This window comes from Trachinotus anak, unplaced genomic scaffold (assembly GCF_046630095.1).
Source record: "Trachinotus anak isolate AG129_WGS33_773 ecotype Australia unplaced genomic scaffold, CSIRO_AGI_Tana_v1 ptg000021l, whole genome shotgun sequence".
NCBI lineage: Eukaryota > Metazoa > Chordata > Actinopteri > Carangiformes > Carangidae > Trachinotus > Trachinotus anak.
Genome location: NW_027273872.1, coordinates 6,726,870 through 6,750,901, shown reverse-complemented (window position 1 = coordinate 6,750,901; position 24,032 = coordinate 6,726,870). Strand labels below are relative to the sequence as shown.

At 39.7% G+C, this 24,032-nt stretch overlaps 1 long non-coding RNA gene across 1 annotated transcript in view; it reads right to left on the bottom strand.

The window, feature by feature from the left end:
• Positions 1-13,849: 13,849 nt before the first annotated feature.
• LOC139606135 (uncharacterized) overlaps positions 13,850-24,032 on the bottom strand; it is a 35,082-nt gene continuing 24,899 nt past the window's right edge. Inside the window, exon 3 of the long non-coding RNA XR_011684556.1 lies at positions 13,850-14,652. This is a non-coding gene — a long non-coding RNA (uncharacterized lncRNA). The remainder of the gene's footprint in view (positions 14,653-24,032) is intronic.

Genomic DNA, 24,032 nt, shown 5'->3' with positions numbered 1-24,032 from the left:
GTATTAAGCAAAAAAAGTCACAGAGAGAACTATCAGATCAAAATGTGTTTTTGTTGCATCACACTCCACTGAGCTGCATGGCCCCCTCTCCCAAAACCATTTCTATGCATAATACTGCCAGCATTCCCTGCTAGAACAGCTACTGCTCTGCCTGTGGCTCTTGCACCTCTTCAGCATCTGACTTTCTTTCAGCCACAGTGGCAAAAAACATTTAAGATCAGCACTTAGAACAATACTCTGACAGACTACCTTGCTGACTTGTTGATGGAGGAAACGCACATTATGTTTGTAGTGAATGTTCACAGGTCACTTCTAAACATGGATGTGGGTAGCAAAAAGGAGCATGAAGGTCTGTAAAGTAAGTGCTTTATTTAAACTGATATAACAACAAATACTAGATTTTAATTAAATAAAACTTTTAGTGGATATTTATTTGTAAACACAGAATTTATTGTTCACATAGAATAAACACCAAATGAAAACATTTTACATTGCAGCAGCAACTATTAGCAGTTAGCCAATGAATGTAGGATTACCTACAGTATAAGAAACACCAATACAAAAAAAAACTATCATCGACTTAGACCTTAATCAGGAGAATTAACCTTTTCACCATGAATTTATGTCTATATCAAACCCATGAATTCACTTTAATGGCCAGACTAAATCATTCAGCAGCCAAGTCATACAGAGTGTAACTAAATTATTCACAGTCAAGTAATAGGCTACATCAGAACATAGTTTCAGCCTTATGGCAGTCATCTCTTTGCAGAAAAATGGTCACATTCAGCTTTAACCTGCAGTACGGAAAAAAATTTAATATTTATGTTTTAATTTTTTTATTTCATAATGAAAAATGAAATAAAGACATTGCTAAAAAGTCGAGTAATATTCCTTTACAATCATTTGTTTCAGTCATTTGTTTTTCAGATGTGCTTGTTACCACGGTGTAAAGTAGATGTTTAAATGCAGGGAACAGTTGTGCCCTTGTGATTGCTTGGATGACCTTATTTACTGTCTGGTGGATGACTCAGCACTTGCCTACCAACAAAACATGAACAGACTTCATAACAGTCTAAACAAATAATCAATATATCAAAAGGAAATTAACTCACAACTATTTTGATAATCTATTATTCATTTCAGTCATTTTAACAAACATTTGCTGGGTTTTCTGCTTTTCTTTGTCTAATATGACTTTTTTTTGTTATCAAAAAAAAAAAAAGAATAATAAAAAAAGACAGTTAAATAATCTTGATCATCTTAGGGTCTGGCATCTTAGCAATATTTTCTATTTTATAATAATAACAATTTACTGATTCTTTCTCCACAGGTGAAATTGTACCTGAGTTGGCCACATATTAAATGTGTGTTTGTGTCCTGCCTGAGACAATGCATTCTCTGTTTGTCTTCCCCAGCGTGTGTGTGCCCACACTTGATGTCTGCCTTCATCAAGTGTTGTGTTGGCTTTATTGCTGTGTGCTGAAGCCAAAGGCAGTTTTCCGCATTGTGGACAATAAAGTTCCAAACAAACTAACTTCCCTAATTTGTGAATGTTTCTCTTTGGACCTCAGCAGTGGTGTAACGAAAACCAAATTAACAAGATCGATATGAGAGAGCACAGCTCAATCCACTTGCTTACTTGCATCTTTACTCTTTGGATTGGATGAACTCTTCAAAAGTTCACTCACTTCAAAAGTTCAACTCTGTGTGGACCCGCATACATTTGCACAAAGTCCTGTATGGCTATAAACCTTCAACTAAAAATCGAGAAGAGAGCGAAAGAAAAAGAATTAGAGGGATCTGTATTTCTGTGTGAGTCACGGTCATCATTAATGGGGCAGAATAATTTTAGCTGACCTTAACCAGTGGGACTTCCATTGACTGTATCAGTTTCTTAAACATTAACATTCATCATCAGTGGCCAACACTGCACAGTGCAAAGGTCAAAGAAACCGTGCAGAAAGTGTAGCTGAGGGTAAAAACATACTGGCAGCAAGAAAATAGTTGGGTGTTGGAAAACTCTGCCTTGGGGGGTGTCTAAGGTTAGTAAGATCACTGAGAAAAACACAATGCTGTACAGTAGTGTACCTATAATGTGACTTACTCATGCTGTGGACAGTTTTCTGTATTTCTTTTTATCTTTAGTAGAAAGAACTTCCCTATGAAAACGATTCACAGCAAAGTCTGTGGATCATTATGATTTCCAAAAGAAATGCTGCTTTTGGAAACTGTCCACATAAGAGACAGGAGAGCAGCTGTCCTTTGATCAAATGCTTAATGTGATGATGACTTTGCCAAGTTTCAGAATGTTCAATGGTATCAAGTTTTTTCCCCCCCACAATGTCCCAACCATATCTGCTCATACAATCCTGTCTCCTACACATGACATTACATGTATGACTAAATTATTCTCAGATTTACGGTGTGGTGGAAAACAAGAAGTGCTGGCTGGATTATGTTCAGAGGAAATGTTTTCTTTGCTTCATTTATGAACTGTACCAGAGTCAAGGGGAGGTGATCTGGGTGGATGGCAGCCGTACAAAGCACACAACTGCGACACCAGAGACTGGATTTTTTTCCTGTATTAAATCATCTTTCCCTAACCTTCAACAAATGCTGCCTGAACATGTCTGTAAACAAAGTTAAATAATGCTGCCGTCACGCTGGATATTGTACCGCAACACTGGATATTTTGGCAGAAAGCAATTAAAACACATTGTCGGTGAAGATTTTACTGAACATTTCCTCATTATGTCAACAGAAAACATAATCCGATCGGCATTATGTTTCCTTCAAAATGTGGTATTACTTGGAAAATATTGTGTTTTCAAACACAATTTCCTGGGGCCAGGGTTGGTGCATAGCAACTACAGCATTATTCATTTTTCAGTGGGTTACATTCTTTTATGATTATGTTCATTATTAATACGTTAGCATTCGGTTAAGCTCTGCACAGGACATTAAGTATTTACTTCATTAACATTTTACCACATCCACAAACTTCACCTAATCAGACAAAACCACATGTGGGACACAGGACATGAACCCTGTCAATGTCAAAGTCCTGTGCCTCTGACGCCCACCAACCACCCTGACCCCCTCCCTGACTTGTCTGCAGTGCACAAATGTAATACATTCTGTAGTTGAACAATTTACCTTGAAAACATATTAGCAAAACAAATTGGTAGCATGAAAACCAAATTCAAGGAGGCAGGGTTATTTTTTACAATAGAGAAACTGACTGACTACAATCTTTTTTGCAAACAACTAATTTGCCAGTAAAGTATGAGGCCTTATGCTGTTGAGTTTTTCCAATTACAACTTTTAGATACTTAGTCCACAAAACATTAGGACAAATGATCTGCATGGCTTGATGCCACTTTAGGTAAGAAGGAAAAACAATTTTGTATTTTAAGTGAAGTGACACTTTAATTTCAGGACATCAAATTATTCTACAAGTGGGGGTCCCACTTCAGAAGAAAAAAAAGAACCAGTTTCACCTTTGATGTTGCACACACGGCACATGTACCGCATCTTTGCGTTGGTGGCAGCAGCATGCTGTACACACACAGGGACAGTGAGTGCTTTCGTGCGTCACGTCTCTCAGCCTGTTAGTCCTCTGTGGCTGTATCTTTAGCCTTGCACGTAGCCCTCGCCATTTTCTCTAATGACAATACTGTAACACTGCCAGAGTCCTCATAGATTGAATATCCTAAAGCCAGGCAAAGCTGTCATTGACAAAGAGTGAGTGAGTGCGTATGTGCGAGTGTGTGAACGCACACATCTGCCTTTTGCCTTCTATAACCATGTTGCCTTGACAACCATGCCTCTGTGTTCTTTGTCCTTTGTCACTGTACAGAGTAGTAACAGGATAAAAATCAAGGTCGTCCACAAGCATCAGACAAGAAGCGAAGAGCACAGAAAGAAAAATTTTATCTTTCTGTCTAACACACAAAATTCCCCATTTGATGCACAAAAAGTGCATTTTAAGATCACAGCTGATGCAGTCCTTTTATGGCATTTATGAATGTGTCACTTACAGGACTCCCTGGTGTGTCTGCTTTGTATTCCAGCTCGTGTCTATTCATCAGGGGAGGCTGTACATCTTTGGAGACCTGTGCCCCTCTAATCCCAGAGAAAAAAGATGGTAGCAAGGACCTCAAGCAATTAACAGAAGAGAAAATAGAAGCAGAAGTGGCCACTGGCAAATTGGAGGGTGACATATGTCAGTTAAAGAGAGTGTCCCGCAGAGACGATGTGACATTTGAATGCAGCAGACAGGGGTTTGTTTGCACAGGGAGATCAGCTCAGTTTGGCATTCAAGGTTGTGTGTGGATACATAACAATCGAATGTCTGCGCGTATGTTAATATGTGTGCATGTGGGTATTCATTATGTTCGTGGTGTCATGTATAGCATCTTAAATGTTTTTACATCCCACCAAAGAGGTTATTGTGCATTTAAAGTTAAAGTGAAACTTGAAAGCTGCTGACTTTATTCATAACAAATAAACTATAATAATTCTGCAGTTATTGTGAGTAGTTTTCCAATTTACAAAAGAAGGTGTTTTGGACTTTAAACTCTGAACTCTGCAGTGTTTTGCTGACGTTTGGCGGCCTGCACAGGCACATCATGGACCTGTTTAGTCTATAAATGCTTCTCCCTCCCTTTCTCTCAAGCCCACATAGTGTTGGTCATACAGAATACTACTAGGACGTAGGCCCTCTCTTCCTCTATAACATTCAACATTATGCAGAAACTAAGATTGTATTTTTCCTGGAAAGAAGAAGCTGGTTAATTTAGCTTGTTCACAAAAATGCAGATTCCTACTGGGAGTTATCTTTTGTTCATTTTGTTTCCAAACATGTTCACCAGAAATGAAACTTACATTTGTTCTTTTCGGTGACCACAGAGTTGACCAACTAGGTTAGGCCTTCTGTATGTACACATTTCTTAGCAAAATGAACTGAAACAATATGCAGGCAGGTGGGAAAGCTGCAGGTGCCACCATGGTGTCTTTTTCCTGTGGGACAAAGATGCAACCACTCAACATCTGCCGTGGGGGCATGTACAAAAAAAAAGTAAAAACAAAACACTGCTTAAGTGTTTAAGACTTGCTGTGCAATTGACTGAACAAATGGATTCAGAAAGAAGTGAAGCTTAAGTTTGTACAGACTGCCGAAGGCTAAAGAGAAGTGTTGCAAATGGACCACTGCAAAACAGTGAGAAAATGGAATTCTTGTGTTTAAACCCGTACTAAGTTGTCATTTTGTTTTAGTTATGTTATATTTAAGGGTGAAATTGTAACTTTAGAATCTTTTAGGCTTCTGACTGCCCTCGGGTGCCTTCAGGCGTGGTTTTCAGTGTTCTGGCATTGTTTGGTGGACTTTCCTGATGTTGAAATTTAATATACAGAAAGACAGTCAACAGAAGATATTTTTGATTCAGTCAGGCATTTACTTTCTGGAGATGTTTGTTTTTCGTCCTCTGAGTAACACATCTCTTCCTGTTTGTGGCAGCCATAGCAAGTGTGTTTGGCTGCTCAGTAAGGGGTGAGGGGAGCTGCAGTATGTGTGAATATGACGTCAGTGCAACCTCTGTATTGTTGTGGGCGCAGCGGGTTTCTGTCAGAAAGAAACTTTTTTGTGGGCGGTGTTGCTGCAGAGTGTATGTTTTGGGTGTCAAAAATCATAAAATCTTGTCAATGAGCACCTTGACGGCACATACAGTACATACAGTATATGTGCAAGGATCACAAAGACATTTCTTATGAGAATAACAGAAAGCCTAGATTTTTTTTAAATAAATATATAAAAAATGAAGGGGATATAGTACAATGGTATGCCACAAGTTAATCATTAAATATATGTTTACTTTATTAAGAGGAATAGTATTTACATTGCTTGTGCCCATTTGAGTAATAAAGACTAACAGTCCATAGGTATTGGCATATAAAACTTAATCCTTTAAATTCTCAGTAAATCAAATGTCCTGTGCCGCAGGGAATAATTGCTGTGCTTTTATTCTATTTGGTCATTTACGACATTGTGATCCAGAGACACATAAGCACATATTTTGTCAGCAGGGAATCCACTCGTAGTGGTGAAGCAATAAAGGATAAGACAATAAGAGCAGATCGCCAGAACTCTGAACGCTATGGGAGTGGAGCAGTTCAATGCTTAGGCCTGGTGAAATACTGCACCCCATTCTCACATGTAATTACAGGCAATTCTCTCATGCTACACCATCATAACCTACCTCAACTAATTACACATTTATCATACATATCTGGCAAAAATGAATAACATTCACATCATGGCTTAGCTATCTAGGGAGCAATCAACACTTCATAAACAACTCCTATAAAAGGCAGCCTGTCAATGACAATGCTCACCTCGCTTCACTTTCTTCCAGCAACAGCAGACACAGCTCCGAGCTAAGCAATTTTTTTCTCCACTGCTGTGCATCGGGAAGATTCTCACTTTACAACATTTTCACATGTAATCCTTGTGGGACTGAAACTTCTGACCCTGGCAGTGTTAGTGCGCTGCTCTGATGCCCGAGCTGCTCACTACTAAAGCAAATGTGTTGTTGCATTAATGTGGAAAGCAGAAGGCTGACTGTGAGGCTCTGTGCAGGGAGGCCACCACACACAAGTTGGTTTCTGTTGCCAGGTTTTGTGCTCTATGTGACTCAGTCAATATCGTGGCTACTACAACACTTTAAATTTGCACTTGATTCTGCTGAGGGAAAAGAGACAAACCACATTCACGAGTCTCATAATCAGAAGTAGTAAATGCTCAATTGAGGGAATGACTCAACGACTTGGCGATATATGAAGAATTTCTTAGCTAAATGTGTATGAGCAACTGAGCACAGGAGGCATAAATAAGGAACATGTGACAAAGAAGTCAGAATCAAACAGATCAATGAAGTTGATCACTGATCACATGGCCACTGTAAAAGGAAGCATGTGGTTCAGAGCTACCAGAGAATGGCAGAACGCGAGGGGAACAATCTACTCTAGGACTTAAAATGAAGAAGTCACAGCACTACCCAACGTCAGCTCTCACCACAGACAGCAGAAGTAAAGCTTTGCCTACTTTTGCAGCTCATCTCAGAACTAAACTCCCCTCAGTTGGACCCAAAGTTTCACTTGTGCTCTCAAAGTGAGTTTACATTCCCTGAGACGCATCAGTTGCCAAGCAATGAGAGGTCAGGGTTGACGGAGTGGAGTTAAGGCCGGGGATGATTCTTGCAAGCTGGCAGATGTTGGTAGATGGTGCAGCCTCTATTGGTTTCTTGGTCCGTTGTGGTTGTATGTAGTCAGAGAGGCTCTGCCAGACTATACATTTAATAACTTGGCCATTTCACTTCACAAAGACATGGGTCTGAACCAGCTTTCATAAAAACAGTTGCTGAGGGACATTAACTCAATTACTAAATAGTTGGATAGCTAATTCACGTTAATTCAGACATGTGCTTAACCCAGAGGGAATATCAGTGTTATGTCACTTCAGGAAAATCATCTACAATATCTTAGAGGCCCCTCAGAGGGAGACAATATGGGTTTTGTGTGTGTGCAAGACAGAGAGAGAGAGAGAGAGAGAGAGAGACTGATGATCTTTATGAAGTCTGTCACTGGATGTAGGCTGTGGTTATAAAGCCTGCCACTGGCCACCTATTTCAGGCAGCATTCTCCTCCATTTCCGCTTCCTCTGCCTCCAAGCTAGCTTCCTCTGAGCTAGCAACCTCCATGCCAAGCTTTGATCAAGATTTGGATCGTTCAATCACACAGTCGACATATGTCTTTGCAGTTTTTGAGGCGTTTACTCTGCTGGAGATGAGCCATTTCAATGACAGTATGTTTGCAGGGGCACCATCACCACAGCTTCAGCTCAGTGGCACCCAAGACGATTGTGATTGGTTTACAGAAATGCAAACCGGCAGGTTTTAGAGATTGCTGACAAAAGCCCGAGATTAGACAATGGCAAATTGGCACTCTATTGCTATTGTAAACTGTTTGAAGAAGCAACCTGAGATACTCACCGATGCATCGCAAGCAGATTAAATGTCTGGATATCTGTGATGAGCTACAGCCAATGAGACCACAAGGGAGAGGGGAAACCAGGGGTGGGCATTGAACAGCATCAATCCCTAAAGCCCATATCCCAATGCATTCTCTCACCCTTATAATTTTCTTTCTCTTCTATGTTATTTCGCTGCCAATCAGTGTACAAACATCCTGGATCACTCGCGTCTTGCAGACATCCTTTTCTGAAGAAAAAAAATCCTGCCTTGTGAATGGTGCCACATCATTTCCTGTGTCACTTCTTGTGTGTTTTCATGACAAAATATATTTTACAGACCAGACAGACTCGTTGGGAATTCATCCTGGTGATACATCTTGTAATTGCTTTAACTGCTGCAGCAGTCAAAAGAGTCGTTTTCAAGATTCCCGACTACAAGACAACAAGTTGTACAGTATGCAGCAATCTGACAACTTTGAAAGTCATTCATTGTATATTGTATATATTGTATTAGGATGACAGTGTTTTTAGTGACATCCAAGAAAGTCTCATGAATGGATACAGAGGCGTTCTTCAGTGAATGAATAATGGTAAGAAGATTTTTTTTTTCCATGTTCTTGACAAAACGGCAATAAGTTCACGGCAGTGCTCCAGGAGGGCCATTAGGGAGTCTGATGGCAGCATGGGAGGGGGGCCTGGGTGGCATTATCATCATTTAAAACCCCTGGGAGGACAGATGGAGGGAAGAAGAGGATAATCGTTGCTCTATGGCCAAGTATGCAGAGACAGCCACAGAATATTCAGGACAGATCATTAAATGACTGAAAAGCTGCCCGAGTGAATGGCAGTCCAGTGAATGACAAAACTCTTGACATGAACACCAGGGAGCAAAAGTGGAATCTGTTGTCCTTTCCTGTGGCACTGATGCTGAATGGGCTTTTGCTGGCTTTCTTCGAAGCCGATTTTGTAGGAAAATATGAGGCGTTGCATTCCAAGGTGAGAGTCTTGCCATATGAAAAATTTCTCTTTCTCTCACCAAATGATTGCCGGCCTGCAACTAAGACCAACCTCTGAAAATAACAGCATCTGCCTCATACTGTACCCTTTACTCAGGCAAGAGCAACAACCGCAATGATTGTTTAGCTGTGGTTTGTGACTATAAGTTTTCCATTTGCCCTGTAGTTTATGTTGACACTTAATTTTAAAGAGCAGCCATAAATCAATAGCGCTTATAAATAAATAAAATAACTGTATGAATAAATAAGCGTATGAATAAAATAACAAACACAGGGGTCAAAGTGAGGGGAGCTGACAGGGGACCCTTTCATTAAGATGATTAAAAGCATACAGACATACAGTACACTATAAAAGAAACATGGTCCACAGACGTGTCTCCTAGGAGACTAATTTACACAGCAAATATTGTAGGTTTTGAAGGAAACAGGACATTTCTCTATTTGTCGAATCGCAAATATGTTGATAACGAATGGATCAGTAAGTTGTTCATAGACATTGTATAAAATATCCAATATTTCCATATAATATCCACTTGTAGTGATTATTTACATTTTTTATGGTTTTGCTTAGGAACATACAGCATGGGGTTAAGTTAAAGGGAAAGATCGTAGCCCACAGTATCTATTGCTAGATATGCCCTGATAAAGTAAGCAGCTGCTCTCTAGATCATATATATCAGTGTTTTCTTTCGGCGACAGACACATTACACGTATATATCTTATACGTGTTTCAATTTGAAGAATTTATAGGCTACCAAAGTGACAGTGGTCATCATTTCCACCATAACATTTGCAAATATCTTGTATAGGTCTGTGCATCAAAAAGGTTGATAATGTCATGAACATAGCATTGCTCATGGAGACACTGACATGAACCTGACTGACACGCCCTGTCATTACTCTCTCCTGTGTGTCTTTCTGTGTAGGTGACAGTCAACATCATACAAGCCCTCATACTTCAACTCAGACTTCTGCAGCACTAAAATACCAAGCACACAAGAAATGTGACAATATGTTGGACAAATGCTTGTGCGTGGTGGATGAGAGTGCCACTTTAAAGGTGTAAAAACCACCACCCACCATCACCAGAATAGTACCCTCATTGTCTGCATATTGTTCTACGTGCATATCATGTCATTAAACTTTGGGCAGGCCTGCCGACTTTTCAGTTCAGTTTGGAGTGAGATTTGTTCCTGCGTTCGTTTTTAACATAAAATGATGTACGTAACTTCTCCACTCACGAAATTCATAAAGTTAGACAAACGATGACTTTTACACTTACTGTCTTCATGTATTTCTAATCTTGCTTCTTCTTTGGCTTTAATGGTAGAATATGCACCATTTGGTGCATTACCACCAGCTACAGTCTACAGTCATTAGATAAAATGGGTCTGGCTCTGTGCAACCTCGCTCCACTCATGCTCAGCGAGTTAATTGCTCAACCAAAAAATTAAATGTGATTGGCTGCTCCACAGGAACATCCATTGCAATGACTTGTTGCATGCACTGCTGTTCATTGCTTAAAAATCACAAATTTTATATCAGAGGAAGCTGATGTGAAAAGTTTGATTAAAGGCATGTTTGGTGTGAGACTGAGAGATTTGTGTCAGTTCCGTGAGTCTCACATTCAGTGTGAGAGTTGACAGCCCTGCCCTTAGCATACTTAGTAAGTTTGAAATCACAGAATAAAGTGAACGAGCAACGCTTTCCTCAGGTGTAACATGAAGCCCGCTGAAATGGTAGAGCAGTAATCTCAACCTTCATGGATCAAATGCATGTTCCGCGGTGGCTCTTAAAGAATTTGCTCACCCTGAGACAACTCTTCTGTGGCCTTCAGATGACTGCACAACACACAAAAGCATACAAGTATGACTCATGTACAATGGATATAAATCAATAGCCATTTTCCCTTTCTGTACAGCTAGGATTTATAACATTTTCTGGACTATCAAACGCACAATCTAACACATTAACAATGGTTAATAAGCGCGCTGCAGCTGAGGAATGTCAAAACAGAGTTGGTGCAGTGGACATGGCACATTTTACACCAGATTTGTATTTTTATGCATTAAAGTCAGCAGTCAGTTGCAATCTTCCAGCCACTTCACTGACTGGAATATTATTAACATTTTTCAGCAGTTGACGAACAGCAGGAGTCCTCAAACCCATACACAAATAAGCCACCATGTTTACTGTAGAGCTCTCACTGCTTTAGAGGTGACAACACGTAATGGATTTTAACTTTAGTCACATCTTTCCCTGAACTAGCTTGTCAGATAAATGCCTATAATGCAAATATAAATCCACTCAATCTTCTCACATTGAAGCTGTAATAAACATCTTTTAAAGTTGCAGAGGAGAGCAGGTATTTACTCTTGTTGGGAATATGCTGTTCTTCAAACAGTGCTTTCTGTCACGTCTCACTCTTCCCTCTACTGTCTGGTGCTTGATGGAAGTCGACTGTGAAGTCGACTTTCATCTAAAATAATCAGCCTCTCCTCTTTCCCAGGGTTTTTTCATATTGTGATGGAGAAGACGTTGGTGAATGATTTGTCATTACATTATAATGGAAATCACCTTGTTGTTGTTTCTGCTGTCTTTTCAGACCAAAAGAGCCTCATGAGACAGTCATTGCCTCTGAGGAAATACTATCCACCTGCTGAGTGCTATTAAGGTTCTCTGAAAATAACTGGTTACTTTAATCTTCAGCACACTGTGGACAAAGTGGATGATTCTTCACTCTTTTTGAAATCTTTTTTGTGTGTGTGTGTATGTTTACATCCATAAACTCTGCAGACAAGGGAGTATTTGTTCAGATAGAGCAAAATCCCTGAAATACATGAACATGTTTAATATACTTCCAAGCATCATGGGCTTGATGTTGTCCTTGAGAGACACGAGTGATTTTACACAAAGGTGGAAACAATTCTGTGTTGGCACAGTGGCATGTCTTGTCATGGGGTCTAGACATCCGAGAAGAGCCTTTCATCATTCAGCTGCAAGTGACGAGGCATAAAATACTGATGTGGAATATGCAGCAAATGATGATCTATTGATGACATCAGCTGGATGTAAATGCACAGAAAAGTCTATTCTTCACCCAGTAACTGAATAAAATGTGTTTTGGGTTGACACATGTCAACACCATAACTCTAAATTACCTGTTTAGATGCCTTCCAGTTACTGTGACACAGAAACATCTTACTCCTTTTACTTGTTGTTGCTGCAAGCTACAGACACACATCATTGTGGGTACATGTTGACTTCAACAACAATATATATTTGGGATCATTACATCCTTCTCTCGTTTTAGAAGAAACAACAGATATAATATTTAAGCAGTTTCCTTGCCCTGCATGTCTGTCTGTTCAAAACCTGGTCCAGAATTAAATCCACACAACTACTGGTACGTGCTTCTTCAGTTCATTACTTGTCAGCCTCAGCTGCTCTACCATTTAAATGTTAACTTTCTAACATGCTAAATGTTAGTCAGTGTTCTTAAAACAACAGGAGTCTTAACTCAAAGTCATATCCGAACACACATAATTTTACATTCAGTGGGATTTGTGCTTCACTAAAGCTCCAGTCTACATTTACATTACATTTACATTTACACATTTGGCAGAAGCTTTTATCCAAAGCGACTCACATGTGAGGGACATCACTGAAGCTTCAGTGCAGTAGGAGACCTTGGTGTATGTACCATCTATCCATTATTTAACAATAAATGTCCATAAGTCTCCCTATAAATTCAGAACCTGCATTCCTAAGTTTTCTTTCGTATCACAGTGATCCTGTGATAGTGGTCTGTACCTCTATGGGTACACTGCAAAGAGGAACTGCTAATAGCTAATTTGGCAAAGTTTTAATGGTGCCAGTTTGTCAGCATGTAAACAAATGTAGACTAAAAGAAAACACAGAACAAAACAGAAACCTCAGGGTCAATTTGTGGCCTCCAGCCAACACAGTGTCTCCACGGCAACATTATACCTTCTGCACTTACAATTGACAACTTATAAAATAAGATAGCAATAAAATCTACAGGTAACAAAGTTGTCTCTACAGTTTTTGTCCATCCAACATGTTTGTTTCCTGGTGTGTAATGAGAGTTGCAGCATCACAGAGCTGCTATTGTGGCTGTGGGGTTTTCATCTTGTTAGATAGTTTGTGGTTCGACGTATGGAGCCACAAATAAATGTCAAGCATGCAGATGCCCCATCTTCTCCTTTGATTATGAGCATGAAAAGAATATTGATGGATAGCTCGGGTATAACAGCAGTACGCACTGCTGCCCATGTTTAGTGCAGCTCTGACTCATCGGCTCTCAAGAGGAGTGGGGGCTTCATGTTGTTTGCTGACGGGGGCTTATACATCAATAGCGACCAGCCTAATGAGCTAGCTATTGGATTTGGTGTTCTGATGTTGATGGCTTTTGTTTTTACGTACGTTTTATTCTCCGGTTGTGATAGCTCAGGCAAATGCCACGTAAACAATTAAAGATTTTTTAAACAGAGAAGTGGGTAATAATTGTTAAATGGTTTCATTTGTTAAAGATCATGATGCATATTCCTCCCAGCACTGTTCTTGTGCTACCAAGAGCAATCACTGATTCTTTTTCTTTTAGTGTTGTTTTATGTGTCTTGTAATATTCATCATCATCATTCATCTCTGCAACAACCTTATACTGTTGATTTCTGCTGCAATACATCACTCTAAACTGACTACAACTGTTAATACTAGCACAAGATAGACAAGTTTAATAACAATAAACTTTATTTATGTAGCACTTTGCATACACAGAATACAGCTCAAAGGGCTTTGACAAATATAAAAAATACAGGGAGTTAAAACAGGGAAATCATTAAAAAAAAACAAAAAAAACAGGAAGAATGATGGACTAGTTTACGTGACAATAATATCCAATAGATAGTTGAAAAGAAGCTGAATCACAGACATACTGATATATTACAGGTTTAAGATTATAATCACCAACCAAAGTCAGTGTTAGAAGATAATGTTAGATGCAAAAATTCCAACTCTCTATTGAGAATATGTCAGCTTGAAAAAAAAAGTCTGATACCTAATGTCAAATAAAACCTAAAACATTTGATTGTTAAAGACAGTGCCAAATAAAAGGCAGACTTTAAGTGAATCCCTGGTACCTGCTATTCTGAGAAAAAATGCTCTTAATCACAAATCCCAGACGCAGGTTTTGATGTAGGTGCAGAGTCAGTTTGCATATACGCTTCTGTTCTTTATGTTTAAGACTCTTTTTGGCCACAGTTGTTGAGGATTGAGACATGCAAGTGTTTTTGTTTTTCTTAGCTGAAGAATGCAATCTGTAAATCTGCCCGGGGTGATGCTGTCAATGATAATAGAAAAGGCACCAGCACTCTCCCAAGGCCAAAAATGGAAAAAATGTATTCAAAAACCAGAGGCTTGAGGTGTCAGTCTGTGACCTTCATCAGGCACAACATCACAAACAATGTATGTACACTTCTGCAAAATTCAGCACAGGTGCACGTTGTCCATCTATTATCCTGCGACCTCAGGCAGGTGAAGGAGAGAAAAAAAAATCCCTGTGATGGGTTAGAATGAATAGGCCTGAAGTGAAGGGAGAAAGAAAAAAATGTTTTGTTAGTCTTGCTGTAAGTTCAAATAGGGATTTTTTTTTCCATAACACTATCAGATCACACTGTCCAAGAATGAAAAGATCCACACGTCTGAATCTGCACAGTCTGTTCTCTGCTTGTGTTTGGCCTCCACTCGTCAGGTTACATCAAGTCTTAAAACTGCAGCAAGTGGCAGTTACGCAAAACCATGTTCTGATAATGTTATACAATATTATAGCTTTGTGCTTATGTGCCACCTGAATTGAATGCAGAAATAGCAACTAAAATCAAAATTTGACAGCTCAGCCTTTTGTACTTCATGGCGTCTGCACAGATATGATGTGTTGCTGATGATTTGTGATGTGTGCTGTCTCATGTTTATTATTTTTTACTAAACCACAATGTCTATTGTTTTTTATTGGTGAGACAAAGATAAATGTCCTGCTCTGCTGGGACCCTGAACTTTCAATTGTTTTCTATTCAACATAAATTCACTGAACCTGCCACTTTCCTGACATATTTTGATAAATCACAAAGTATTTTTTATTTTCCTTTTGTTTGTTGCATTCTATTGGATACAGACCATTGACGATGCTCAGACAGAATCAAGGGAAGTTTTACTATATCGTCCTTTACGTGAGTAAAACTGGTTATTATCTTAATCTTGAGGCAGGGCTACGGCAGTCTGACCCAGCAAATATGATATTACAACCTCCCACTGCATGAATATTGCCATTTTCCGTAAGCAACAAAAACGACATGCAGTTGACATGGTTAATTAAAAGTGTCTCTCAAGTGTTTGTTAAAAAAAAAAAATCTTTGCCACAATGTTGAGGTGTGCACAAGGCAAGTAAATAGCCGTGTGCAAAATTGAGCTTTAACTACATTTCCAGCCCCTGCGGCTCTCTATTTAACAAGAGCGCTGGTGAGCTGAGCACAGTTTTCATCAATTCAACTCAAACACCCAAATCTCAGCCCAGTGCTTAGAGAGACAGCACGTTTAGCCACAACCTTCCCCTGCACCGGCACAGTATCACGGCAGTGTGGAACTGCAGCTCCGACAAAGAGAGACTAGGTTTAGGGTAAAGAATGGGGCCAGACTACATTGTCTGTGGAGAGTCAACAAACAAATAAGTGAAACATTTGTTGCACGTCTGTTTTTGATAATTGAGCATCAAAAATGGACAAATTTACTTGTTAGGATTAAAATAGCATGCTTTGTTTCTATTCTATACAATGAAGTTTCCAGACTGTGCTCAGAGTGAACTGACAATAATAAACAGACAATTTATATAACAATACTGTTGACTGTCACAATTAAAAGCCTCTTCGCTCATGATCCGTTGAACATCAGCGAAAAATATGCAGATTATACTCGATATTAGATCTTTACACATTGACCTTCAGCAAACAGTTTTACAAGCCCCAAACAGTGGACACAAATATATCTGTTCAAACTACCAGTGAACCATGGGAATAGCTGATACAGGACTAATTACACAAAACAATTACATATGCATTTGTGCTGTTCCTTTGTGGGTGGAAAGTTTCCATAGCTAGTCTCAAGACAGCTTCTTTTCTGCGTTCCCTAAATAGCTCTTGTCAAGTGCTCCACAGTCCGGTATTGCACAGCGAATCTGTCCAAGCATTTTCAACCAAGTGTTTTCTTTGAGTTGCTTCACTGTCCACTGCTGTGCTTTAATCATTCACCACAGGGATCTGCCAGTAAACACAAGGCACTCTTATCTGCTTAAATTGCAAAGTGGGTCTGCAACAGACAAGAGACAGTCCTCTCTTCTCTAATTGGGACCTTGAAGATTCCCCAGTATGCTGAAGTGAAATTTTGGTTTCAGATGTTGACCTACGCAAGCAGATATTGATAAAAAACAAACAAAAAAACAGCACATTATTATTATGACTATTACCATTTGCCTTTGTTACCTCTTGTTTTGACACAATCACTGATGTGTGCACAGTAAGCACAGTGATAGGTGAAGGCCTGTTTCTCTCCCTTCAGAAGAAGACGTTTGCTGCCACTCATTTTTACACAGAATGAAAACTTCCACAGCTGTGAGACTGCAGGTAAAAGATAATAGTCCTTAACAATGTGTTAATTTTTTCTGGTTTTGTCAAAGTTTACTATCATTTTTGAGTGAGCATTTTTGTTCTGCTACTGCATTGCTTAACACTCCACTTACTGTCAGTCTCATGATACCTGTAAGAACAAAAGAACTCCCTTCGAGGAAATGTTCCTTAAAAGTGCTTTATGTCACGTTATAAACTTTGTCACATCCACATCTTCGGATTTAAGGCGCAGCAGTCGCAGTTTGAACCGAATCGTTTTCTGTAAGGTCTGGTAATTTCAATTTTTACAGTGTACCTCACATTCAGTACATGAATCCTGTTCAGCCACATCCGTCGTGTCTACACCAGAGAATCTGGGCTGCTAACTACCACTGCTGTTTCAGTTAACACAAGCTTGCACTGACAGTGTTACACCTGAGATCTGTCAGCAATCCCAGGAATATGTCAGGATGAAAAACAAGAGCCCTCTGCTACATATGTGCTACATTGAGGCTGTGCTGACTTAGGTGTACTTTTTTGATGCCATGTTTGTTAAAAGGGAAATGCAATCATCAGTCTGGGAACTGAATTAATGACAGGGTCCCTAATTAAGCACATTCAGATTTATGACATACTTTTGAATTCCTTTTTGTCACTGCTGCAGGATACAGTAGTATTATACTTGTTCAGCCTCTTTGTCTGTATCTGTCTTTTTCACTGAGGCACATGCCCACAATCATAATCAGCCACACATTCATTCTCATGTGGAAGCTATACTGCAAATAGTCATACTTCTATTTGAAATCTGCTTCTGAAGATGCAATTTTACGAGATCGCATCACCCTGGATGTCTACACTTGAACCCAAATGGCTGTAATTCTTCAAACCTGTTGCCGTTTTCCTCTCTTTCTCTCCATCTCCTTGCATCACTTGCATACATATTGCAAATGAATTGCATCCAGACTTTAAAGAAAAAATGTAATTACAATCACACTCAGAGACTGAACACTACTTTATCCAGCTGTAATGACTGGATTGCAACATGAGCAAACCCTTACCTTTGTGAATGCATTGTCACCTAATGATTCCTGGTGTGATAAAAGTCATGACAAATGTTGATTGTCACCCCTGTCATTTTGTGATAATAGAGAGACATTATGCATCCAGTGGCAGGAATCAATTTGCAACATTTTCCTTTCTCTGTGTCCCCACACACTCACACACACACACACACACACACACACACACACACACACAAACAAGGATAGACATGAAGGTCGATGCTGGGCCTCCGTGCTTTCTGTGTTTCTGCACTGAGAAGCAGAGGTCTCTAGATTTAAAAACAGCAACACTATTGGAGAAGATTTTTGAAATGAAAAAAAAAAGAAAATAGTGTTTCAGGTTGTTGGTGTCAATTCGGTCAACTTAACACTGTGTGTTGTTTCTCTTCATGTTAGTTCAAGTATGGTGAGTTGCCACTGTGCTCGCTACTTGTGACCTCTCCTCTCTCTAATGGACACACACTCCCTCACACCCTCACAGTCATGATTTTCTGCTCTGTGTACTCTTTGTAAGGTGAGTTTTTTTTTTTTTTTTTCTTGCCAAGTGCCACATGTGCAAGGGTCATAGACAGTCTCCAGGGGAGGGGGTGTGGGGGGTGTATAGAGGCACTTCCTGCTGAGCCATCAGGTGATAATCCTCACATGCTGTTACAGGCTATAGCTGACGTACAGTATTGATGCACTGAGTTGCACTGTGGCCAAAGGCCAGAGGGATTTTTTTTTTTTTAAGTCACAAAGTCAAAGCTGTTGCAGAGTCTTCTCCATTGTTGTACCCCTTGAACAGACATTTGAGGTGCAACTGAAAATATGCAATGAGTGGTCTGCCTCACACCCTGTGGCAGCGTTTCTGAGAAGTGGAAGGCCATCTTTTTAGTGCACGAGAGAATTTAAGCATGATTGGTTCGGCCGACTAAATTTGCCAGATAGAAATTGCTGTGTCCACAATGAATGCTTTGTTCAAAATGGAGGCATGCTCAGCGGATCTGTCTATGGTTTGGCTGTCATCACACCACGGCAAAGACCAGAAACTGTCTGCGAGTCGGAGAATAATCACTTACTTCCATCTGCCTGCTCATCCATTTATCTGTCCATCTTTTCCCCTCCGGCCATCCACTCATTTGACCACTCATCTGCTTATCGTGTTCCCATTTGTGTGCTCATCTGAATCATCTGTAGATGCTCAGTCTGTCTCAGCTGATTCATGGTCATCATTATTACTCGTTTCTTTTCTTCCAACTATCTTTAAGGGATACATGATCAATGAGTGCCTTAAAAAACTCCATCTAAGCACCTTGCTGTTTATTAAATGCCCCAAATAAAATGTCAGATTATTTACCTGCAATTCTGATAGCATGACTGTCAGATTAGCCAATTAAACTCTCGCTACTGCCTGACAGTTCAGGATCAGAGGCCACTTGACTAATTAGTTTCTAAACAAATTATGACAGGGATGATGCAGGTTTGTGTTGATAGTGGTGCAAAGCCCCTGGAGGTTAGTGCTGTGTGTCATCACCAGTCTAAACAAACAAATGAACAACTTTGTGGTCACATCACATTAGCAATGATCCAAGCACTGTCAATTGAAACAGACCTGGGTTAAAAATAAAGATTTTTTTTTTTTTGTATTAATGTTTTGTGAAAAAGACTTTGCTGAGAGGGTTCCTGTCTATCATCCAAATACACCATGAAAAATTGTCTTGCTTGATTCCTACATTCCTATGTTGGCGTATGCAAATTACATACATGAGCAAAACATATATTTCTTCTTCACCAGTCTTGCTCGAGGCAACATGCTACTTTGTAATGCATAAAAATCAGGTTTTTGTTATTAATTTAATTTCCCTCCCTCAAACAGCAGACCTTTCTCTCATATTTATTTTAAGACCCAAATGCCCACTTGCTGGAGAAAAATCTACTGTATTAAAAATCTACATCTATTTTTGTTTGGGGAGAAAAAATAATTTATGTGCCTTTGATGCATACTAGAGGAATACTTCAAAATAAAAGCTCCCCAAATAGCAGAGCTCCTCAAAAAGAGAATAGGCATCTGTTTCCAGAGTAATGAAGAAAAATGTAATTCATGAATTTTTTTTTTGTGTGTTAATATTTTATAGTCTCTTTTGAAAGCCACAATATGCAAGTTGTGGGAATCACGCCGTCGCTGCCATGACGCTCAAAAGCCCCTCGGCTCTACTTGCTCCTCCCTCTCCCTGTTCTGCTACCTTCCACCAAGCCCTTCACCTAGATCCTCATTGTGTACTTTGTCTCAGCTGATGTAGGATTAGTGAGCTTGCTAGCCTGCGAGTCAGCCACAGCAATGTTTTCTAGCAGTTGATACTAGCCTGAAATTTCAGTGTGAGAGGAGAAGTACACCTGAAGCGCATTTATGTGTTTGAAAGCTGTGGGCTCACACCAATGATTGGTTAGAATGGTGAAGCTGGTAAAAAGAGCTTGAGAAGGGAATATCTCTGCACAGATTGTAGCTGACTCCTCCCACCCTGGACACAAACTCTTTGAGACACTCCCCTCTGGCAGGAGGCTGCGGTCCTTCAGGACCAAAACCTCTCGCCACAAAAATAGCTTCTTCCCATCTGCTATTAGCCTCATCAACAAGGCTAGAGAGCCCCACTGTTGCTGATCAATTGCACCAATCACCAGAAAAAATTCCTTGTATGTGAAAACATACTTGGCAATAAAACTAAAACTGATTCTGATTCTGATTCTGATTCTGATTCTGATTCTGATGCCACACTGTTAAATAAGTGTGGGTCACACAGCACCTCTCCACAGTGAATTATGATTTGGAGCATATTTCAACTCAAAATATTAGAAAAAAAATTACACACAGTGTCAGTCTTTGTATTTGGTTGATTAATAACCATTACTTTTATTTATTTATTTAACACAGCATAACCCACAATCTTACTCTAACCTTAACCATACTGCATTAACCATAGCAAATACTGAAGCACATGAAAAGCACATGTAAGTACATGCACTTGCTTGAAATGTCACTTAGATCTCTGAATATCAAATATGTTTTGTTCAAAAGTAGATGGAAATCTGTAACTTGTCTGTTCAGCTAAATCTTCGCTCCCACTAACGTCATAAATCTGTACATATTTGAAACTGGTGCTGTTGCTGTTACCAGCAGCTGTCAGAGGGATCTGGGATTCTTTCAGGACAGAACTGTCTCAAATGTTGGGTTAACCATAGAGAGAAGAGAGAACAAACTTTATGCTCAATCAGGTGATTCCAGAGAGTGGCACAATAGGAAATAATGTCATTGATTAGTGCCATAAGGACAGTATTGTATACTCTCAGTAGGTAAAAGGCCATACCAATTACTACATCAATATTAGCAATTGTGCTGAGTTTTATCAATCTCCTCTGAAGAAAAACCAGGGTGTGTGCCAGAAAGAAGGTTTGAAAAGTTCTACACTCTAATTCAAATTCTGACTTGAGTTAGCTAAAGATAAAGCTAAAGTTAGCTTGTGGAATTTTTGGTACAAGAACAGATGATTCTGGAGATTAAGTTCGCTCAACCTCAGATAGGCTGTGTCTGAACTGTGCGTGTTTGCAGCAAACTTTAAAAACCATCATCAGCTGAACACTGCGGATGTGATAAATGAGCAATTCTGACAAAGAAACTGTGGGCAACGTTTTTCACGGGAGCAGAGCAAAAAGTGTTAATGGCAACATACCAAGGCTACTGGCAAATATTCTTTAAGTGAGGTCACACAGCAACAGCAGCAAGCAAAGGAAGGTGAGATGGTGTGGAAAACAGTTGCTGCCTGTTAATGTGTAAGATTAGCAAGTTGTTTTGTTATGTAGCATTTGATATTTAAAGTGACCTTTGAGAACTTGGATGTAATACTGAATGCGTTTAATGTTTTTGAATCACATGTAACCCCAGTGGTGCGAAACGCACTTGGGAGCAGGTAAAGCTCAATAACAAAAACATAATTCAATCAGGTAATATTCTATTTGCTTTACAGCTAATTTGTTTCCTTAATTGCAAATATAGGCCATGGCATTATGGTTGAGTTTCATTTTGTAGCCAACAGGAAGAAGGTGGAGGTCCATCACCACCACCTTTCACCACCTCTCCAGCCTTGGGAGGGGTAACCTCTGATTAATTGGTGAAAGATTAAAATCTTGCTTGTCATTGCCCTGTGAGATCATGGCTGGCTATTCCAATCCCCCAGCAGAGGAACCCCATTCAGCTCCACCTTAGCACAATAGCAGAATAACTTTTCATATGCCTCTTTATCACCCATGTGTCTAACTGGAATCATAAAAAGAGAAGAACACTACAGCCTCCTCTAACAAAATGTCGTCTCTCTTCCCAGATGCCGGTAAAAGAGCTATATAAAGTCCATCTGGAGAAGCAAATAAAGAAATGTGACCTCCAGATGGGCTGCATACAACTTTGTATCAAAAAGCAAAAACTTGACTGGAGCACAAGCTAAAGGTGGGTTTATAAAATGATTTTATTTTTCCATTGGTGTGCATTGTGTTATAGCATGTCCTTTCATTTTTATTCGCAGGAGATAAAGAGGGAATAAGAAATCTGATGGCAAACTGCTGTATTCACTGGGCATACATTACAATAATAAGTGAATGAAAGAAAAAAAATGCTTGTTGAGGTGTCAAAAATCGTGTCCTTCACAGTCGGTCCGTCTCAGTTGTCAGGAGGGTGGCCAGGGGTGGCCATAAGCGCTACAATGATGTCACACTCCCTGTCTGGAGTGAGGACGTCAATGGTCATCTCTAGCCTGGGCCTTGTACTGCTATGGGCCAGGTTGTAGTGGCACTGTGCTCCAGGCTCAGGGTCAGGGGGCATGAGAAAGGGCAGGCACAGGTAGTCTCTAGCCTCCGTCCCCAAGGAGGACACCACCGTATTGTCCTATAATTACAAGTAGTAATGAACCAAAGTTCAGCAAGAATTGAGCCATCAATCACCATTTGAATAGGAATCTGTGTTCTGTTCACACAACCAATTGCATTTGGAAATCCTGAAATGTTTTATTCATTGTTCAAACAGCTCACTACCTAAACCCTTCATGCAGATTTTAAACATAAGATTACCAACCTGTCATTCTGTAGAATTCCTCTTTGATAACTCTCACTGCTTCATGTCCCAAGAAAATTAGGAAAATGTGGAGAAAATGCTTCACTTTTCAGATGGATCTGCACCCTGTTGCTTTCCCAACGTGTTCAGCATCTCCAATGTTATATAGAAAGCTGCCACTGGCGAAAAAACAAAGGGCAATCCACAAAGATTGTAACAATGTGAGCACAAATTTACGATGACAGACGTCGGAGATGTGGGGTTGATTGAAGGTTGTTGAGGTAGATTATGGGCCGTGATAAAAAATGATAATGCTCATCTGAAAATGACAAAATATCACAAAGAGGTCTAATAACTCATTCTCGGCGAGGCGCTCGGCTAATAATTTAAGCCTCCATGTCAATCGAACCTTCAATGAAAGGGCACAACATTATCGCAACAGATGAAACTTCTGATTGAATTCTCTGCTAATTAAATAGTGCAGGCGTGGTTGGGTTTAATTCAAATAAACCTGCTTTTTTCAGGTCAAGTCACCACAGTAACTGAACTAGACTCTGATCTTTGTATGAATTCCAGATTTTCTTGAATTTCAGGTTAAAAGATCTGGTTGCCTCACAAATCCTGCTTTCTGGATCACATCCCTGAAGTGTCATTTGAATGCCATCATTGTGTACCGACACTCTGTATTACACCCCAGGGTCAGACACTTCCTCAGCGTGTTTCCATAACCTACAGAATTATCCTTTCACAAACACCTTACTGTGAGATACAGCACATGAAAGGCTGAGATAGAGAAGCAAAGAGATAAGGGGAGCCTATTTTTAAGTTTAAAGCCCCCACAGGAGCTGGGAGGTGGTTTATTCTAGGTAGGATCCTCTCTTCCTAAACTTGCCATGTTGAGTATACAATCCCTTTATCTCCAAACAATCATACTGATGGAAAATACAAGAGTGTAGAGATATTGAGTCTGTAACAATACGCTTGATATTAAAGTGTGAACAAATGCACGCAACACTGGACTTGCGAAATGAAAGATCTCTTTTGAAAGACATGTGCACAATTTCAAAAGCCTGATAACACAACATGCTTTTATGGTAAAATGACTGGTGGGCCCTCTGCATCTCACAAAGATGAATAAAGAGAAAAATACATATGACTGCAACTAATGATTAT